The sequence below is a fragment of the Lathyrus oleraceus genome, chromosome 4 (genome assembly GCF_024323335.1).
Source record: "Lathyrus oleraceus cultivar Zhongwan6 chromosome 4, CAAS_Psat_ZW6_1.0, whole genome shotgun sequence".
NCBI classification, from domain to species: domain Eukaryota; kingdom Viridiplantae; phylum Streptophyta; class Magnoliopsida; order Fabales; family Fabaceae; genus Lathyrus; species Lathyrus oleraceus.
In genome coordinates this window covers 218,337,642-218,360,392 of record NC_066582.1, presented here as the reverse complement: position 1 = coordinate 218,360,392, position 22,751 = coordinate 218,337,642, and the positions used below count along the sequence as shown (strand labels likewise).

At 39.6% G+C, this 22,751-nt stretch overlaps 1 pseudogene; it reads left to right on the top strand.

Moving 5' to 3' along the window:
• Positions 1-261: 261 nt before the first annotated feature.
• LOC127136745 (ATP synthase subunit alpha, mitochondrial-like) overlaps positions 262-22,751 on the top strand; it is a 46,130-nt pseudogene continuing 23,640 nt past the window's right edge.

The following is a 22,751-nucleotide window of genomic DNA, read 5'->3' as shown; positions in this document are numbered from 1 at the left end:
TGAACGAATAGGGAGAGCATATGCAAGCTTTTTCTTTCAATAGCCGACCAAATGACTACAAGATCATCAGTTTACTCTAACTCAATTCACCATTTCTAACTTTATATAGAAGGTTTTTTCGTACCAACTCCTTCTACCCATACCTCAGTTGAAGCACCTAAAGGAGAATTTGGTGTCTTTCTGGTCATTATAGGAAGAAATCCTCTCAAACGTCGTAAAATAAGAGCACCAGACTCTTCCCATTCACAAGGACTAAATTCTATGTCCAAACATCACATGCCAGCAGATGTGGTCACCATCACAAGTACTCCAGATATTGTGTCTAGAGAGGTGGATATATAGGACTTCTAGTTGCACGATTAAAACCCTAACTTTACTGCGATTTTTTTATAGATTCCCTTTTTGCGGCATTACCCCGGTAAAATTAATTTTAAACAAAATATGGAATTCTCTGTAAGAGCAGTGCAACTAATAACTCTATTAGAAAGTTGAATTACCAAATTTTACACAAATTTTCAAGTGGTTTAGATCGGTGAGTCGTCTCAATTGAAGATGGGATTGAACGTGTTTACGGATTGAACGAGATTCAAGTTGGGGAATTGGTTGAATTTCCCAGTGGTGTGAAAGGAATAAAGTTGAATCTTGAGAATGAGAATGACAAAATTGTTGTCTTCGGTAGTGATACCGCTATCAAAGAAAGAGATCTTGTCAAATGTACTAGATCTATTATGGATGTTCCTACGAGAAAGGCTATGTTAGGGCATGTGGCCGGTGAATTAGGAGTACCTATTGAGTAATAGAGCCTCTAAGTGATCACAAGTGAAGACATGTCGAAGTGAAAGCCCCTAGGATTATAGAACGTAAATCAGTGCACGAGCCTATGCAAACTGGGTTAAAAGCAGTAGATAGCCTAGTTCTTATAGGTCGGGGTCAACGAGAACTTATAATCGGGGACCGATAAACTATTAAAAATAGCTATATATATCTATACCATATTAAACCAAAAGAAAATGAACTGAAGGGCCACCTTTTAGAGTGAGACATTGTATTGTGTCTATGTAATGATTGGACATAAATGCTCAAATGTGGAACAATTAGTTCAAATTCTTTCATAAGTGAATGCATTAGAATATTCCATTCTTGTAGAAGCCAACACTTCAGATCCAACACCTCTGCAATTTCTGGCAACATATTTTGGGTGTTCCATGGGGGAATATTTCCACGATAATAGAATGCACACATTAATAATCTATGATGATCTTAGTAAACAGGAAGTGACGTATCCACAAATGTCATTATTGTTATGCCCACCACCTGGTCGTGAGGCTTTAGGTGATATTTTATATTTACATTCTTGTCTCTTAGAAAGAGCCGCAAAGTGTCCGAACCAGACAAACGCATGTAGCTTGACCGCGTCACTCGTCATTGAAACCTGAGCTAGAGACATATCAACCTTTATTCCCACTAGTGTTATCTCCATTGTGGATGGACAAATCTATTTGGAAACATAACTCTTTTATCGCAGAATTAGACTTCCTACTTGTAGCGATAAATTCATGACCATCAAGCTATAGATAAGCTAGACGTCGATAAAACCAGAGTCGCCACTGCACTTTTACTGTTTCCAAGGGGAGAGGGAAAAGTACGAACAAAACCCAAAAAAATAAGAAGTTTTCAAATCAAAACTAATAAAATGCCAGAGATTACAGGTAAGGGAGTTAGTTACACAGAGGGAATGTGTTAGCACCCAAAGTGTCATAGGTACTCCTAGGGAGCCATATTTTGTGTGCACATGTGTTTTCGTATAAAAGATGTTTGCAATAAATAGAGTGTAGGGATGAGAAAAGAATTTATTAATTATATTTTTGTGTTTGACAAGACCTTCAGACTTATGCCTACGTACCAACATAAAAATGAGGGATCAAAACCTCGTAGTTCGTGGTATCAATTTCAAAGTGAATGAGTTGTTTTTAATAAAATTTTAAGTTCAAAAGACACAAGGGCCTAAAAATAGTTTGAATGAGTGTTAGTTATTTTTGGATTTTGAAATTTTAAGTCAAGTATAATTAAGTTTATTCACAAGTTTAATGAAGAAAAGGAATTTGAAAATGCAATGGCATAAGACCAAAGTTTCTAATTTGCAATATGGTCAAAGTTCAGAAAATAGATACAATCAAAGAAGGTTTTTAAAAGGAGGGACAAATTTTGAAATTAAAGAAGTGGGAAGGATATGAAGAGACTAATCCTAAGTATAACTTTAAAAGTTGAGAGTTGAAAAGATCTGACCAATAGGCTGCAATCCAATAGACAAGAATGTCATATAGAAACCCAAATTTCCCTTAGGCTTTAGAATCAAGCAACAAACAATACACAAATAGCAAGTTGAAGAGCAAGGAATCAAATAAAAATATCCACATCCAAGCTTAGCAACCCCATGATCTTCTTCATAATTTCCCATGTGTCAGATGACTTCAAAGATGGCATAAGTCATAGATTCAAATTAACAGCTTCACAATGATCATGTTGCAGATGAACTCAAATGGATCTTTAAAGTTGTATCAGATGAATGCTTATTTCAAAGTACTTGGTTTCATGAAAGTTGGCATTGGCCAAGTCCTTTGCATATGGAGTGTTGCCTAGATTCTAAGTCCAATAGTCTCGGATCAAACCAACAATCCACACAAAATGTTTTTTTAAGGTTTTTGTTCTTATTATGTTCATTAGGGTCAAAAGACCACACAATCAAACAAGTATATGCAAACACAATATATCACAAAATATGGTCCAAGTGGACAAAGTGAAAATGACATAAAAGTAAACAACTTGAATGGTATGAATAAAGGCAAATGAATAATGCTTAAAAATTAAAGTGCATTAAAAGTAAATGACTTGATATTAAATGTTAGTTGTTAGTGAATTAGAGGTTAGTGTTGCTTTTGCTTTGCATTTGTTTAAGTCATTCTTTGGAGAACACTTAACCCACTTATCACAAGCATGGATCCTTGAACCAAGACATCTTCCAAAGGAAGGAAAAAAGGCCAAGTTTCCACATAATACCATGAAAGAGGGGAGACTTACAATCTCACTAACTAGAATGTTATGCCTTTTGTGTCAAAATTTAGCACTATGTTAAGCAATCGTAATTGGACTTATGTAGAAGTCACAACTATTTGAGATCGGGCAATCGAATTTTGGTGTTAATTCATGTTATAAACATAGTATAATGGACTATGCTCATGAAACATACCACACACAAAAAGAATATGCAAAGTGGGAGACCTAATCTCATCCATACTTATGTTGATTTTGAAACCAACTAGCCTTAGGATATAGAGACATCGTAGGTCCATGACATGAACGGATAAAGAAGGGGAATGAGATGAAGAGGGAGGGGGGATGGATTAAACACAAATTGGTCAAAGGATGACTGTTACCAAATTAAGATCATTCATTCATTTTAAGAGATGGAATGTACAATTCCATCAATCCCCTAAATCCAATGATCTTAACCTAGCAAAGTCAAATCAACTTTGACCAAGGCCCAACAACACAAGTCAAACTCACAAAGTCAATTAAAATGGCTCTACACAATTAATTTGGCATATAAACAATTAAAAATAATAAAAATATGCATTAAATTAAACTAAGGTTGGTTAATTTCCTAAAACCTCATCAAAACAACAAAGAAATTGTCATGACATTTATCATAGGTCAAACAAGGTCAAAGGACCTTGGAGAAAAAATTTCATAATTTTTGGAAACTTAAAAGTAGTTTTAAACAATTAAAAATATTCACAAAATCAATTAAATCATGAAAAATTATAATAATGATCCAAAAAGTAAATTTAATTCAGAAAATGAAAGAGGATTTTATTTAAGACTTTTTGGTGAAACTCTCATATTTTTTGGATCAATATTAAATTTAATATGAATTAATGAAAATAAAATAAATAAAATGAAAATTCAATTAGTCAGAATAACGTGGATCACTTGATCTCCCTCATTAATTGAGGTGGCAGATCAAGTGGTCTGAAACGCACGTTCCACCAAACACACGAGTCAACGTGTTACACCAATGGTAATCACAAAGAGCGCTCAGGATTAAAACAAATTGAAATGATCAAATGTCTTAGAACGTGTCCATCACATCGCTGGACCAAACCACCAGTCATCTTCTTCGATGACCTTGGCCGGACTGGTTCTCTCATCACCATAACAAAAATGAAAAAGAAGGACATAATCTTAAAGAGAAAATGACACTGATCACGAATCTGACCTCAATTCAAACTAACTCCAAGTATATTGAGAGATACATGGAGTTGAATTTTGAGGTGCATGAAATGAGTTACTTCGATTTGACATCAAAGAAACTCAATCTTCTTGCCTACATTGGTAGGACTTCAAACAACCAAGGATCCAAGAGAATTGATGAGAATTGAGAGAGAATTGAAGAGAAGAAAAATCTGGAAAAATACCTTCAATGTTGTGCAGAACTTGATCTCTCTTGCTTCAATTCGTTTTTGATCTTGCTCAAGAAGCTTGCAGAAGTAGATTAGGATTGGTACAAGGCTTTGGATCCTGAAGTTTTTGAATCTCCAAATAGTGAGATTCAAACTCAAATTTCAAGTGAAATTTCTCAGGTTTTCCTTTCAATTGTGAGGGTTTCAAATGTGGGAGGCAAATATGGCGCGCAAGGGTCCTTTCTTCTGATGCAATGGGCCTCTATTTATAGCAAATGCAAATGATATTTGCACCTTTCAAAATACTTCCAAATTTGGCAAAGTGAAGTGCATGCTTGCATGGGCGTGTACAGGCCCATGAAGCAACACAATTCAATCCATATGCAAGTGTAATTGAGTCTGAATGTAGATTGTGGTGCAAGGCAAAAGTGTCTTGATGTTTGAAGATTGATCCTTGCCAATTGATGCAACCCTGTTCAGACCATGCGCAGACCCCTCAAACCTTATCCAAAATGAATGAATTTGAACTCTTTAGAAAGGTTAGATCACGAGGAACAACTCTTATGTTGTACACTTTTCCATTTAGAGCTTGTATCATGGTGAATTTTGAGGTGGAAGTTTGGAAATTTCAACATGTTAAGAATTTTTCTAAGTGTCAAGCCATATGTTCAATTATTCCACCTTGGCTAACTTTTTATGTGAGCTTCAAATGAGAAAAGTGTCTTCATAAAAGTTGTAGATATTTCAAAAACCTTCAAAATGATCACAAATTTGACCTCATTTGGATTTGGGATGAATGAGTTATGCATTTTTGAAGTTGAGGAAAATCACTTGTTCAATGGTATTGGTCCAAAATGACCTATAATGTATCCTTATATCACATGCTCATAAAATTTGAATTAGCTCTTCCTCCAAACATCAAAGTTGAATTAGACACAATGAATTGAATTTTACAATTTGGAAATATTTAATCTCATAAAAATTGAGCAAGTTATGGCCTTGGGAAGTTGACTTTCAAATTAGGGTTTAGACAAAATGACCTATAATCTTTCAACATAAAAAATGACTTTAAAAGAAAAACTAGATCTAGAACTCAACATGAAGGTTGTTTGGAATGTTATTTAGAGTAACTTTTCTCTTGGAATCATTTTCATATGATGAAAATTATAGGAGATAGGGTTTAGGGAACCCCAGTTTTGACCAGTTGACTTCCTCTGGTCAACCACCATCAACCAACTTGCTAGATTGCAATTCTCTTGACTTTTGGGACTCTTGGGAGATCATATATGCATAGGATGATGAAATTTGATATGCCCCTTGAAACATTTGATCAATTGGTGAAGAAGCTTGTTGAAGAAGTTACACAAGATACCTAGATGAACTAGGGTTTCCAAGGCAAACCAATTCTAAGCTCTTGATGATTTGATGATAAAAATAACATATGAATCTCATGAGTATTCATATATGATATATAAATCCATTATGGATCATTCCTTGGTTGAGCTCTTTGTAATGAGGGTCTTAAACCCTAGATGTGAACTTGATGGATCAAAGGTGATCATGTGCCTTACCTGCAAAAGAAGTAGACAAATGCAAAGACATATTTTTGGTATTTTGGTTAGTAAATGATAAAATAACAAGTATGATACAATCACATGGTACTTGGTTATCTCGCCCAAAACAAACCCAATGAGTAAGGGGTAAGGAGGATGCCAAGGTATGATCCTAATGCCAATGAATATGATGAGATAGCATGAGGGATCTTAGGGTCAAAATTGGGGTCTTACAACTGCCCCTATTTAAGGACATTCTAACTGAGGAGGAGAAAGTTAAAATCTTCATATCGACTCAGTATAATGGGATTAAATAACAACATATAGAAACAAATTTTGGTCCCTAAGAGACCTCATGAAGCATATGATATGAATGCAAAAATAAATCTCTGTGGGGAAATATTGCCACAAAGGAAAAGAAATCAGAGAGACCGAAAGTCCGCAGGAGTGTAATGCACTCCGTAAGGAAAAACTCACTAGGGAGACAGAGACTCTGGGGAGATAAAGGGTTATGCTTAGGCCAGGCCACGACTTAAAGACTGTTGGGGGACTAGAGGAATTCCATGAAAATGGAAAGGCTCAGACGGGAAACAAAAGAAACGTCTGCAGCGGAACAGGTAGATCAGAATAAAACTGAAATACTTGAACCATGCAGGAAAAACAATTTCACTAAGGAAATACACACTCAACTCAACTGGGGAAGAAATAAACTTCAACACAGGAGGAGCAGAAATATATTATTCACTACCTATTATTGGGTAAGAAGATAATAAAATCTGACAGAGAGGACATCCGTTACCGGTTAGGGTAAACATATCAAGGATGCCACACTGAGGGTCGCCAGGAGGTGATTTAATTACCGGTTACTGGGTAAGAATAGACTTGCTAGGGAAAAGCTGAAAATAGGATTTACAACTACCAGTTACTGGGCAGAAGACCAAAGGGAGAGAATATCTGTCACTGGTTAAAGTGAACATTGTTGGAGAAAAGCCATCCAAGGCGCAGCGGAATTTAAAAATTTCTCTATTTAGTGATCCTTACGAATGGGCATGATCAGTGATAGAATCGTTACCTCTTGTGGCGATTCAAACCTTTGGTGCAGATCTCTGATAATGATCAAAACCTTTGGTACAGATCCACGGGGCGATCACGAACGTTGAACGATGACAACGTCTCTACTCAGTCCACACGAACGGATTCCTTCAATCGCAGTGCTAGCTGTTTGTGAATGAAGGCTTTGAGTGAGAGAGAGATACGAAATTCCAACTCTTCAGTTGTGTTGTTTTCCCATACAAAGCTTCTGCACAAGAGCTCTATTTATAGAACCACTTGTGTGGGCTTCAAGCCAAAAAGCCCACTTAAGTGCATTTTGGCCTATATCTCATAATATGCCAAAATCACTTAAGTACTTGGTACCTTACCATATTTCGTATTCTACTTAAGTACACCGTACCTTACGATGTTCCTTAATTATTTTATCTCTCATCAATCCGTCCTTTGTGTGTGACCCTATAGGTTTTCGCAAGGTTGGCAATTATATTAAATCACGCATTTAACATAATAAACAGTGAGCGGTATCTAGCAACACATCACTGCTACCCAAGTCACGAAAATATCAGGTGATTTGACAAAACCTCCTGTGATAATAATTATGTGTATAATTACCCCTTTGCCCTTATGTCTATATTGAACACAAGGTATAGACCGTGTCACCCTTGTCCAGTTCAATATTGGGCCCATAGACATTTATCCTGTTACGCAGGATTGGCAAATTCCATCTAGGACACTCATGTCCCTCAGCATGCTTCGTGGAGTACCCATTGTAGCACCTCAAATTTGCACCTGTCATTGTACATACATTTTCATATTAGGTCATAGCATATCATGGTCCACTGCATAGCATTGCATTGCCTCTCTTGCCTCAAGTGCAAGCCAATCAAGGAATTAGGTCAAACTGATCAGGAGATCAGTCAGTCAAGCAAGCAAGCACCTTTTTTCATTGAGCCAAGGCCCTAGGGTTTGTCCAACAAGTTCACATGACTTGGAGGTCCATCTGAAGTGTTTGAGTCAAGGGTTGAAGGCTTGGAGATCATCAGTTCATACACAGATAGTCAAAAACCCTAGAAAGTCAACTGTCAGTCAAAGCAATGGTTGGTGGCCATTCTTGTGGGATTTGGGCACCATGATCAATAATCAAGAGTTCATATGTCTTGGGACATCATTTGAAGTCAAGTTCTCAAGGAATTAGGGTTTGGAAGTCATCAGTCAATGCACAATCAGTCAGAAACCCTAAAAGTCAACTGTTGGTCAACTGTCCATTTAATCAGTGATTTGATGATTGGAATTGGTTTGTGAGAGCTCATTCATGGCCAAATAGTCCTCATACATCATGCCAAACACCATCATGGAAGAATTTGAAGCCAGATCAAAATTTCCCAAAATGGAAACTGGGCCTGTAACTGAAACCTGCCATAAATGGAAAGTCTTGATCCTCAAACTTACATCATGATACAAGCCTCAAATGAATTTTTGCCCAACATGAAAGTTGAAGATCTTGTTCTCCCATTTCCAAAAAGTCCTAGAACTCTCAATTCCCATGTGTGGTTGGCAAGTTATGATCGAATCGATTTCAGAAAATCTTGAACTTCAAAGGGCCATATCTCCCAAACCGTTTGGCCAATTTTGGTGGGGTTTTTTCCTACAAGTCACATTTGATCCCCTCTTTCCAAAAATATAAATTTCATGAGCCAAAACTTCACCAATCAAAATGGCATATTTTGACTTTTCTCATTTAAATGCAAGTTTGACCAAGAGTTGACTTTTTGATATAAACATTTTTCTAACATTTGGCCAATTGGAACAGCTCAAAAATATCATTTTAAGTGTGTTTGCAAGCTCAAATTATGCAGTACAGGAGGCCATTGCTTGATTGCTTGAATTGTAAGAAAAGTACAATTTCACCATACTTGTCCATACCATCCACCATGCCTTGCCTTGTACTCTTAAAAACAGAAAATTTAGAGGCTATTTGCTGTCATTTTGAACACATTATTAGCAGCCTAAACCAACAGCAAAAAAGTCCATACTTACTTGCTTGGAATTGGGAAGAAAGGACCAAAGCCAACCATACCTTGCACTGTCCAGCAAAGCTTATGCAGGATTTTTTCTGTCCTTTTGAACACAAATACTGCAGCCAACATAGCAGTGGAGAAACCAACTCACTCATGCTGAATCTCTCTTACTTGCATTCCTAATTTTCTGTCAAAAACACCATACTTCCATGCCATGTTTGGTACTCTCACATAGCAGTTCCTTGGTGCACCATTCTCTGTCAATTACACAGCATTACTAGTTGCAACCAACACACCATACATCTTGCAATTTTGCTGTCAAAGACAAAAAAGACCTTGCCTTGGACTGTACTAGAACCTAGCAGGGCCTTTCATCTTTTTTGCTGTCACTTGTAGACAACTAGCATCCATCAAAATACATTGGCATTTTTTGAAATTCATTCTGCTCAGATCCAAAAAGAAAAGGAACCCTACTATTTGCATTTTAAATTTCCTGTCCAAACACAAAAAGAGTAAAAACCTGGCCAAACCAAAAGCAACATAGAACAGCAGAAAAACACCATTCTCCCTGTCATGAAAAAACCTGGTAGCAGCAGCAATAGATGGCACACAATTCTCTCTCAAAATTGCCCATGCTGTTGAAAACAAGAGCAACTTCTAACATTATGCTACTTGCATTGAAACTCCAAACAATAGGCAGCTTCTAACAGCAGGACATACACCCCATGTTCCTGTTATAAAAACCAGTAGAACAAGCCATCCCACTGCAGCAGCAAATCACCTATCCACCTTGCTTTTGGCATTTTACCAAACCAGTCCAAAACCTCAAAGTTACCTGAGCCCTGCATTGCTTCTTCAAACCCTGCTAGCCAACAATACCAACCAACTTCACATCCACACACACCTCACTTGTTGCATTTCAAAGAGAAATCTGTCACAACTCAATGAAACAAAACCAGGCCTTGGCTTTTCCCTTCATCATGTGCTATCAAAGATGAAACCTAGCACCACCTAACACAAACCACAAACCCTTGGCTATTCCTCTCAAAGAATCACACTTTCCAAAACCTGTCCAAGAAAACTTCCAATAGTCCAACCCTGCCTTGCAACCACCAAACCAACATAACATAGCAGACCAATCATTGAATTTCATTCACTCAAAAATCTCACTTTTGCTTGCCTCTTCAAAAGACCAGTCAAGGCTTCCAAGGGAACAAAACTTTGACTTGCCTAAACAACATTCACACAACATTTGGAAGTGGTTCTCACTAGCATTCTCCAACTGGAAGTCACATTTCCAGCACTGTCTTCAACCTTGCATCATCCATGGCAAAAATTATGTAAGCTCACTCCAAGCCATTGCAATCCAAGCAACCTTCACCATTCATCATCAGGAGGGCTCTAGGACAATTGTTTCACTTCAAAACCATCAAAAAGCATCTGTACACAACTGCCCTTCAAAAATAGGTATGGATTCGACCTCCCTCTTTGGTCAAATTGATACACACTTTGGATAGGTCTTTCTATGCCGGCTGTCATGATGCTTACACTTTTTGAAATGAATACTTATTCATGAAGATATATTGTTTTGAAGTTTGGTGTTAAAATGTGTTTTTGCTCGATTCTTGACTTGTGTGTGGTTTTAATGGAAATCAATGGTGGATTCATGTTGACCTTGCCATGCTGATCATTTCCATATATTCAATTTTGGTTTTTGGGCAAGTTTGTGAAATCATGATTTGGGGATGGTGATGAACAGTGAAACCCTAACTTTCAAAATATTTTCCCAGATTTTCTGCCCCATTTCTCACGTGCATGGCTCTTCATTCTACCAGCTAATAGAAACATTTCAACCCTTGCCCAAAACGACTGTGTTTGGTTAAGTGACTCATGATATTACAACTTTGCCATTCTTGCTCCATTTATTTCATTTCAATTTCACATTTTATAACCAATCTTCCAAAAATCATAACTTGCTCATTTTTGATCCAAATTCAATGGGATTTTTTGTGTTGTGTTCATCATGATCTCTACTTTTTTATCATTATTTTTCCAGAATTTTTGGATGAGTGGTTTTTAAATGTTGCTAGGGTTTGTAACATGTGACCAATTTTTGTACACTTTGCCAAATCAATTGAGAAATGATGAGAATGTATCCAATGACTCCCAAATATTTTGGGCTTAAACTAGACACATTCATGGTGATTTTGGTGTAGAGTTTGTGAATTTATCCTTGCTGGTTTGTGAGTTATGATTTTTTGAATTAGGGTGTGACAATTTGTGTCACACCATTGATGACCAACTTCATGATTTTCATTACCATGCTTCTTGACCTCCAATTGATCCAATTTTTTGCATGAACCTACTCTTGTATGTCTAGTTGACTTGTGAATTTTATTGGATTTATTTGAACTACTTTCCATTTGTTTGAGATTTTTCTTCCCTGCCTAGTCAAATGTTGACTTTGTGTGACACATGTTCCCATTTCATTTGTGAAATTCTCATACTTTATTAGATGGACATGAAATTTTGCATGAGATAACTAGACATCCTCATCTTTGCCATGGTTTTAGTCCCATTCATTTATCATACACCATTATTGACTTATGATTTTCTAAGTTGATGCATGTTTGGTTGACTTCATTGAGCATGTTCAAAATTGCTTTGACTTTCTGATTTTCATTTACTGCCTTCCACTTGTCCAAATGAGATGAAATTTGACATGCTTACCATGCTATGTGTTAGGATTGATCATGATTTATTTGGTGATTTTTGGAAATGTTTAAGATTGTTTTTGATGCAAGTCTTGCTGTTGACTTCTATGAGCTTCTGTTTGCCATGTTTTGACCTAAATGGTTCATGTAATGATGATAGTGATTGATATGAATGTGAACCCAATTGGTTTTGTTTCCTAATTGTTTGAACATGATTTTGGATACTTACCCCTTGCTGTTTGGACTTTCTCATTCACTTTTGACCCTAGGCTCGTCCTAGTGGTCCTGCTACTCACCTTTGAGCTAGTGTTTTCAGGTTGACCATCAAATGGCCATTAAGACCAATTCTTTTGACTGAGCTTACTCAAGTATCATTACCTAACCTCTTTGTTTTGTAGGTGGCTTGGCTCACATGCCTTAAGCCTTGTGCCTTGCACATCCATGTGCCTCTAATTGACTGTTGGCCTCTGTTTCCTTTTACTTTGTTTGAAGTTGTATACTAACATCTGCTTGACTGTTTCAGGTGCTTTAGTTGCTTAGTTCCTTGTGAACTTTTTGCTTTGCTTTGCTTGTATAAGCAATTTGCATTGAGGTATGTCTCTTCTACTTCATGTAGTCTGGAAGACCTGGCCTGTTACTTGGCCAGGCAATTGTCTGAAGTCCTCCTTAAGAGGCAATGTTTGTGGATGTTTAACTTTGTCCTTGCATAGAGTCAAAGTCCTCCTAAGTGAAGAGGCAATTGGTGGAAGGTAGGGATATGCAATCTATCCCCCACTATTCAGTGTGTCATCTGCTTTTGCTCACACCACTGTGTTGATGCATTGCAGATACAAACCCAAGATCTTGTACAATTGTACAGTTGAGTCAGTTTTAAATGTGTAGAAGGATTCCCACTTTCTGAACCCACACATTCTTGTCTTGAGCTCTCCCAGGCCAGGGATAAGAGCTGTGAGGTCTCATCCTCACTTCATCCTTTCATCTGCTTCACCTTAGCCCCTCAGTGGCAAGGTTAAGAGCAACACTCACCCCATTCCAGAGGTTTGTTTGTTGAGGTTGATATGACCCCTTGACTAAAACCTAACCCTTGTTTGAGCCACTTGTTTGTGTATAGCGTGTGCTATCTGTGCTTGTAGGATTGTTTGACTTGCTTCCTGTGCAAGATAGGATTGTTTGACTTGCTTCCTGTGCAAGATAGGATTGTTTGACTTGCTTCCTGTGCAAGTTAGGATTAGTTTAGACTTGCTTCCTGTGCAAGTTAGGTTTTACTTGGCTTGCTTCCTGTGCAAGTTAAGTGTGTGTGGCTTGCTTCCTGTGTGAGCCATGCTTAGGATAGGTTGGCCCTTGTGCCATTTAGCTAGAAACCTTAACTTAGGGATGATTTGCATGATAACATCTAGGCTCGAGTCGTAGTCTCCCTAGTTGTGTCTCCCTCTGTTATCTGGTTAGGCTAGAACCTTGTCCCTGCGTAGGGGAACTACATCGCCCTGATCTTCATACCAGATGAAGTATGTAGGCAGGAGATTGAACTGATCTCTCCGGGCGCCCTTTTTTTCTTTTTGTGTGTGTTGTTTGACAGTTGCTAGGCTCGAGTGCCTGACTCCTTAGCAATCTGTTGTCTGTTTGTTTGTGTGTGTGCTTGACAGTTATAGGCTCGAGTCCCCGACTCCCTATTAACTTGTTTTGTCTTGTTGTGTGCTTGGAAGCTGATGTAAGTCCATCAAGTGGCATTTGGGTTCCAGTGTGCGTGTGTTGGTTCGGATGCTGACATAAGTCCAGTGATTGGCAGTCGGGCTCCACGTTTGCCTTTGCCTGTGTCTTGTTTGTCTGTGTGCGTGTCAGCCGAGCTACGAATGCTCTGATTCTTCTCTCGTCCGAGAAGATACGTATGCATAGGATGCGACATCCTAGCGAGCATGTGTCGTCTCCCCAGTCCGAACTACTTCGACTCTGATGTCTATGCCTGATAGACTAAGTAGGCCCAGGATGCGACATCCTGCCGAGTCAGTTTCAGTCAGTTTCTTGTGTCTCTTTCAGCCAGTGTGTGTGAGTATTTGAGCAGTGTTTAGCAACCAATTTTCCTTTCTAGTGTGCGTGGATCCCGTCGAGTACGACGGATGCGTAGGGGTGCTAATACCTTCCCTTCGCATAACCGACTCCCGAACCCATTCTCTTTGGTCGCGAGACCATGTCCTTTTCCAGGTTTACTCTGAGCGTTTCCTTTCCCTCTTTTGGGATAAATAACGCACGGTGGCGGCTCTGTTGTTCTTTCTTTTCCCGCCGGTTTTTCGCGCGATGCGACAGCTGGCGACTCTGCTGGGGATAAAGAGAAGTTGACCTATGCTGGTCCATCTTCCCTGAGCGAGTCTCTCCTAGCGCTCTCTAGGTTAGGGTTTTGGTTGCTTTGTGCTGTGTTTATTTATTGCATTCATTATTTACTGTTTGCATTCATTGTCTATTGTTTGCATTTATGTTTGCATTAATGTTTGCATTTATTCATCTGTTCACCTGGCTGGTTGTTTGTTTCTCTCTGTGTGGGGGGGAAGAGTCAGTTGAGGTAAAAGGTCCAATACCCAGACCATGAGTGCAATCTAGGATACCTAGGAATAGAGTGATTCATGGGAAGCGGGTGGTATGGCGCCACTTAGCGGAACATTGATATCACGAGCAGTTCAGACCCTGGTGGGATGCTGTCGTTACATACTTCGGGTGTGTATATGACAGTATTCTGCGAAAGGTTATTTATGCTGCGTTTCTCTCAGCCTTACCCTGGCCTAGACTACACCCGTGAGTGGGGAAGGGTTATTCATTACAGGTACCGTTGGTGACTCGGTTCTGTTGGTGACTTGGTTCTGTTGGTGACTCTAGTTCAGACAACAGTTTTCAGTTGACCTTAAGTTGGATTTATGTTCTGATTTTGACTGAAGCTTCGACCTAGTATCAGAGTTTGCACAACCAGCCAGTCCAGTCTGCATCATTTGCATCATAGCATATTTATTTTTCAAAAGAAACGCAATGAAAAAAATCAAAAAAAAAATCAAAAAAAAGAAATAAAAAAAAAAGGGAAGAAAAAAAGAAAAAAAGAAAATTTTCAAGGAACTCAAAGGAGTTTATTTGCAAAAATTTCAAAACATGAAAAAACCGGGAAAATTTTTTCACCTGATATATCTGATGAGATATTCTCATATATGATCAAAATGCTAAATATTTCAAAGTTTGCAAATAAAACCCTCGAGTTCCTTTGAAATAAAAACAAGCATATGCATAAACACTTCATGCATCATTTGCATCAGCAGGTTCTGTTCCGGTCTCCCGTCCTGTGGTCTGACCCTGCGATCTTCATTTATTTTGAAGACGCACTTTGCCGGTATTATACCAGAGCCATCTCTGCCAGATTGATGGATCATCCTGAGCAAGAGAATCGTGAACTCAGAGAGATATTTGCCAGACTTTGTACTGTTGATGGATTTATTCCTGGTTAACCGATCCCGGGCTGGTATTGGCTACTGTTCTGGGGCACTTAGTGAGCAAGATTTGTTCAAGAGTGGAGGATTCGTCCATGACGATCAACCTGAAGAAGAGGATGCTGCTATCTTGGAAGAGGACGTAGAGGACTTGAACAATTTCACCATTCCTGGTGGTGTCTGCCACAATTGGGTCACTGTGGGCTTTCCTACAGTTGTTCATAAGTCTTTGTAATAAACACTTTGTTTAAAAACCCTTCTCCCATGCCAAAAGGAGAAGTGATGACATTGTTGGCAACATTTTGTGCAATGATATTTTCATTCAAATAATTCATGTTAAACATTTGTTTTTCTATTTGTTTTCCCTTTTCGCTTTTTGCATGAAATTGGTGATCACAAAAAACCTTTAAAAACAGGAATAAAAGCAATCTTTTCATCTGCATAACGATTGTCTTGTTTGATTTTCAAAGAGCTTTTCATATCAAAATCTTTATGCAGGTTGTTTCTCAAACCCGTTGAACATAATGATCGGACGTCATCTCCCAATTTTGAATTCCCTGTATTCGCAGTGGACGAAGATGATGTTGAAGGGATTCCTGACGAGATTTCCCGACTTCTTGAGCAAGAAAAGAAGATCACTCAGCTGCATCTCGAGAATCAGCAGAACAGCCAACTGGGGCATTATCAAAAAAAAGAGAAAAAAGAGAAAGAGGAGGGTGCAAAATCACAAAAAAAAAAAAAAGAAATCAATCAAAATCAAGAAAAAGAAAAAGAAAAAAAAACAAAAGAGAAATAGCACCCTCAAAGTCCCAAGTTGACTGATGCTGAGTTCAATCAAAATCAAAGAGATCAACTGTCATGTGTCATGGCCAGTCATATCAGCAGAGAGTGAAGAAAGCATTCGACAAGAAGATCAAGCCTCGTGTGTTCCGAGGGACCCTGTGCTCAAGAAAGTCTTGTCTTTTGTACCCGATTCCAGGGGCAGGTAAACCCCCAAGCTATGAATGTCCATATGTTGTCAAGAGAGCCTCTTCAGGCAGTGTTCCGATACTTACGACAATGGATGGAAGTTCACTCGTCCTGTGAATTCCAGATGCAGTCAAGAAATACTTCGCCTAAAACAAAACAAAAAAACAAAAGCTCGCTAAGTCGAACACCCCAAAGGGCGACTTAGTCAAAAAAGAGCGTCTCGGTGGATTGAAAACCCGAAAGGGCGATCCAGGCAAAAGTTAGAGACATTGAAAAAAAAAAAGAGAATTTGCATCCCGCTAGATTGAACACCTCACACTGGGGCAATCTAGGCAAAATTAGGGATTTGGCAAGTAACTGCATCTTGACAAGACTGTGCTCTATATCTGTCATCCGTCAGGGATTCTCGACTCGTCGTCGACTGAAGCTTTGAATACGTCGCAAATTCAGAATGGTAGAGGAAAGGTCATTATGTTCAATGTAGCCCTCTCCAATATATATCACCGATTTCAAACTTGTACAGATCTATGGAGTCTCGCCCTTTGCAGACTACCATTCCATCACATCAATTTGAGCTTTTCATCCAATTATTTGCACTCTTATTTGTTTCAACTCAACAAACGTTTTGCATGTTTTAATTGATAAAGTATCATTGTTTTCAAAATAAACAAATTTTTCAAAAAAATTGTTCTTAAACAAAGTGAACCTTCACAATGATGGAAAGATACTTAGGAGACCCACAGTGCTCTCCCGGGGGTGGTATGATTACCAACAGGTAAGACAATTGTTCGTATCTCGAGCATGACTGTATCTTTGTCCTACAGAACCTCGTATGGTCTCTCCTCAATGAAGTTGCCCGACGCAGTGTTGTTTGAAGATGTTCATCTTCATGTCCCCAGTAGTGCAACATTTCTCCCTCCAAGTCCCTATTAGCCCTATCGTGGGGCATCCCCAGTAGAGTGATGTTTGAGCCTTATCATGGGGCATACCTGGGGCACGTTCTTTTATCTAACGATCCCTGCAGAGTCCAACCAGGGGCAAGGGATAGATGAACCGTGAAAAGACGGTGAAGGATTACAACGACGATCCTGGAAAATTAATCAAGAAGACTCTTCAAAGTCTGATGATTGGAAAGTATGTATGAATACCAGGAGTTCGATCCCCGTGAAGTACGGACGAGTTGGGAATACAAGATGATGGAGCAGAAAAGTCCAGAAGAGTCTGGGAGTTCTTAAAAATGGAAAGGTCAACGCTATGAGTGGATGATGGACACCAGTGTTCGACAAGTCGACCGACATCCCTGTCAAACAAGCTGTATCTCCCCAGAGGATTGAGAGTGTGATCTCCCTGGCAGATTCGAGATCTTTGTCTCCTCAGCAAGCCTGAAGGTTGTCACGTCCCCCAGCAGGGGCAGGGGCAGGATGTTTCTCAGGGTGGAGGACGTCCCCAGCCCAAGCCAGTACTGAAGATATCAGAATTATTTTCCCCTGCAGAGATACCTGTGGACAGTACCTTCCTTCCCCAACAGATCTAAGGATTGCTTCTCCCCAGCAGGCCTATGCTTACAGATTTCCCCAGTTGAGAATCCCCGCTGAGCGCCTAACAGTTATTTTCCCCGGGAGTCCCCTAGTGGAGTTTATCAGTAGACCGTTGGTGTGTTCCCCAACAATTGGTTTCGTGATGCTATTATCTCCAGTATGGCCATGAGTGCTTATCCTAAGCAGGTTTGTGGGAATTCATCTCCAGTATGATATAACGTGTTATCATCCTCAACAGAGTTGTTACTCTCACCACTATGGTTGTTCTCTCCACCAGGATCGTTCTCCTCAGCAGAATGGTGTTGGTTTTTCCTCAGCAAGTTCCCCGAGTGGAGCGGGTCTCATGAAATACATCTCCAGCAGTGATTCTCCTGCATATGGATTGGTTGGGTCGTCCCTAGTGGAGTAGCATTTATTTCTCCAGCAGAGTTCATCCTACCAGTGGATTGGACGAGTTTCTGTAGTAGACTGATATCTACATCCCCAGCTAAGTTGATTCTACCTATGGACTGCATGGGTTATCCCCAGCGGATTAACAGATTTTCTCCAAGCAGAGTTTATCCTATCTGAGGATTGGTTGGGCCTTTCTCCCAGTGAAGTCGCGGTACCATTCCCCAAGCAGAGTTCTCCGCAGAATATTTCCCCAAGAGGAGTCTCCCCACAGAGTCAGAGTATCTGATCATTTTGGCTCCCTAGCCAGGGTTCATTTGCATTTTGCATGTAGTAATCATTGCATCCTCAAAAATCGCGTAGCATTCCCATTTATAAATGGAGCATTACGCCATAGAAAAATTCAAACATATGCATTCATGTGTTAACCTCACCAGACCGTATCCCCGACAGAGGCGGATCATCTCTTTCAACATCAGCACAGCAAGTCTGCTACAGTTGCTCCTGACAGCATTCAGGGTTGATATCCCCACAAAGGTTTATTTCCTCATCCGTTGGTGGAAGGAAAGCCTGCTTCTCCCCAGTGAGACCTCCTGCAAGTGTTCAGCCTAGCCCTGTCATCTTGAGAATGTCAGTATACCCTGTCAGCACCCGGGTGTGTTGTTTCTTTGGTGTCGGTAAACACCATCTTTCGGTGATTTCCAGTCATGCGTAAGTGTCTGGTCTTCTTTGGCGTCGGTAAACACCATCTTTCGGTGATTCCCAGTCATGCGTAAGTGTCTGGTCTTCTTTGATGTCTGTAAACATCATCTTTCGATGTTCGTAACGTCGTCCCTCCCCTAGTGAAGATTCCTCCTCTCTGTTGGTGTCGATAAACGTCGAGTTCTTCCCGATCATCCGTTGATGACTTGGATGTGTTCACTCTCCCAGAAGAGTTTCCTCCTCTCCGTTGGTGTCGATAAACGTCGAGTTTTTCCTAGTCATCCGGTGATGTCTAGTTGTGCCTCTCCGTTGGTTTCGATAAACGATGAGTTTTTCCCATTCGTCCGTTGACGTCTGGTTGTGTTTCTCTTATTCCTATTCATCTGTAAATGTCTGGTCGATCTTTTTGGTGTCTGTAAACATCATCTTTCGATGTCTGTAAACGTCGAGTATTCCCATTCATCTGTAGATGTCTGGTCGATCTTTTTGGTGTCTGTAAACATCATCTTTCGATGTCTGTAAACGTCGAGTATTCCCATTCATCTATAGATGTCTGGTCGATCTTTTTGGTGTCTGTAAACATCATCTTTCGATGTCTGTAAACGTCGAGTATTCCCATTCATCTGTAAATGTCTGGTCGATCTTTTTGGTGTCTGTAAACATCATCTTTCGATGTCTGTAAACGTCGAGTATTCCCATTCATCTGTAAATGTCTGGTCGATCTTTTTGGTGTCTGTAAACATCATCTTTCGATGTCTGTAAACGTCGAGTATTCCCATTCATCTGTAAATGTCTGGTCGATCTTTTTGGTGTCTGTAAACATCATCTTTCGATGTCTGTAAACGTCGAGTATTCCCATTCATCTGTAAATGTCTGGTCGATCTTTTTGGTGTCTATAAACATCATCTTTCGATGTCTGTAAACATCATCTTCCGATGTCTGTAAACGTCGAGTTTTCTCCCATTCATCCGTTGATGTCTGGTCGAGTCCTCCCAGTCATTCATTAATGTCTGGTTACCTCTCCGTTGGTTTCGATAAACGTCGAGTTTTTCCTGGTCGTCCCCAGTTGGTTACCTCTCCGTTGGTCTTGGTAAACGTTGAGTTTTTCCCATTTCGTCCGTTGACGTACGGTTATATCCCTTCCAGTCATTCATTAATGACTGGTTACCTCTCTGTTGGTCCTGATAAACGTCGAGTTTTTCCTAGTTGTCCGTTGGCATCTAGTTGTGATTTCTTTTCCCATTCATCGTCGTTGCGATGTCTGGATGTGGCCGTACCCTTTGAAAACAAAACCAAAAAATATATACCCAGCAATAAATATCAAATCCCAGTGGACGTTTCCATTGGTGGATCCCTGTATTGTGCAAATTCTACGGTTCTTGGTATTCAATCCCTGTTTACCCTGAAAGTCTGACAGCCGTTGCTCTCATCCATTCGGGTTCCCAGCTGATTGAATAGGGGCAGCTGTAGCACCTCAAATTTGCACCTGTCATTGTACATACATTTTCATATTAGGTCATAGCATATCATGGTCCACTGCATAGCATTGCATTGCCTCTCTTGCCTCAAGTGCAAGCCAATCAAGGAATTAGGTCAAACTGATCAGGAGATCAGTCAGTCAAGCAAGCAAGCACCTTTTTTCATTGAGCCAAGGCCCTAGGGTTTGTCCAACAAGTTCACATGACTTGGAGGTCCATCTGAAGTGTTTGAGTCAAGGGTTGAAGGCTTGGAGATCATCAGTTCATACACAGATAGTCAAAAACCCTAGAAAGTCAACTGTCAGTCAAAGCAATGGTTGGTGGCCATTCTTGTGGGATTTGGGCACCATGATCAATAATCAAGAGTTCATATGTCTTGGGACATCATTTGAAGTCAAGTTCTCAAGGAATTAGGGTTTGGAAGTCATCAGTCAATGCACAATCAGTCAGAAACCCTAAAAGTCAATTGTTGGTCAACTGTCCATTTAATCAGTGATTTGATGATTGGAATTGGTTTGTGAGAGCTCATTCATGGCCAAATAGTCCTCATACATCATGCCAAACACCATCATGGAAGAATTTGAAGCCAGATCAAAATTTCCCAAAATGGAAACTGGGTCTGTAACTGAAACCTGCCATAAATGGAAAGTCTTGATCCTCAAACTTACATCATGATACAAGCCTCAAATGAATTTTTGCCCAACATGAAAGTTGAAGATCTTGTTCTCCCATTTCCAAAAAGTCCTAGAACTCTCAATTCCCATGTGTGGTTGGCAAGTTATGATCGAATCGATTTCAGAAAATCTTGAACTTCAAAGGGCCATATCTCCCAAACCGTTTGGCCAATTTTGGTGGGGTTTTTTCCTACAAGTCACATTTGATCCCCTCTTTCCAAAAATATAAATTTCATGAGCCAAAACTTCACCAATCAAAATGGCATATTTTGACTTTTCTCATTTAAATGCAAGTTTGACCAAGAGTTGACTTTTTGATATAAACATTTTTCTAACATTTGGCCAATTGGAACAGCTCAAAAATATCATTTTAAGTGTGTTTGCAAGCTCAAATTATGCAGTACAGGAGGCCATTGCTTGATTGCTTGAATTGTAAGAAAAGTACAATTTCACCATACTTGTCCATACCATCCACCATGCCTTGCCTTGTACTCTTAAAAACAGAAAATTTAGAGGCTATTTGCTGTCATTTTGAACACATTATTAGCAGCCTAAACCAACAGCAAAAAAGTCCATACTTACTTGCTTGGAATTGGGAAGAAAGGACCAAAGCCAACCATACCTTGCACTGTCCAGCAAAGCTTATGCAGGATTTTTTCTGTCCTTTTGAACACAAATACTGCAGCCAACATAGCAGTGGAGAAACCAACTCACTCATGCTGAATCTCTCTTACTTGCATTCCTAATTTTCTGTCAAAAACACCATACTTCCATGCCATGTTTGGTACTCTCACATAGCAGTTCCTTGGTGCACCATTCTCTGTCAATTACACAGCATTACTAGCTGCAACCAACACACCATACATCTTGCAATTTTGCTGTCAAAGACAAAAAAGACCTTGCCTTGGACTGTACTAGAACCTAGCAGGGCCTTTCATCTTTTTTGCTGTCACTTGTAGACAACTAGCATCCATCAAAATACATTGGCATTTTTTGAAATTCATTCTGCTCAGATCCAAAAAGAAAAGGAACCCTACTATTTGCATTTTAAATTTCCTGTCCAAACACAAAAAGAGTAAAAACCTGGCCAAACCAAAAGCAACATAGAACAGCAGAAAAACACCATTCTCCCTGTCATGAAAAAACCTGGTAGCAGCAGCAATAGATGGCACACAATTCTCTCTCAAAATTGCCCATGCTGTTGAAAACAAGAGCAACTTCTAACATTATGCTACTTGCATTGAAACTCCAAACAATAGGCAGCTTCTAACAGCAGGACATACACCCCATGTTCCTGTTATAAAAACCAGTAGAACAAGCCATCCCACTGCAGCAGCAAATCACCTATCCACCTTGCTTTTGGCATTTTACCAAACCAGTCCAAAACCTCAAAGTTACCTGAGCCCTGCATTGCTTCTTCAAACCCTGCTAGCCAACAATACCAACCAACTTCACATCCACACACACCTCACTTGTTGCATTTCAAAGAGAAATCTGTCACAACTCAATGAAACAAAACCAGGCCTTGGCTTTTCCCTTCATCATGTGCTATCAAAGATGAAACCTAGCACCACCTAACACAAACCACAAACCCTTGGCTATTCCTCTCAAAGAATCACACTTTCCAAAACCTGTCCAAGAAAACTTCCAATAGTCCAACCCTGCCTTGCAACCACCAAACCAACATAACATAGCAGACCAATCATTGAATTTCATTCACTCAAAAATCTCACTTTTGCTT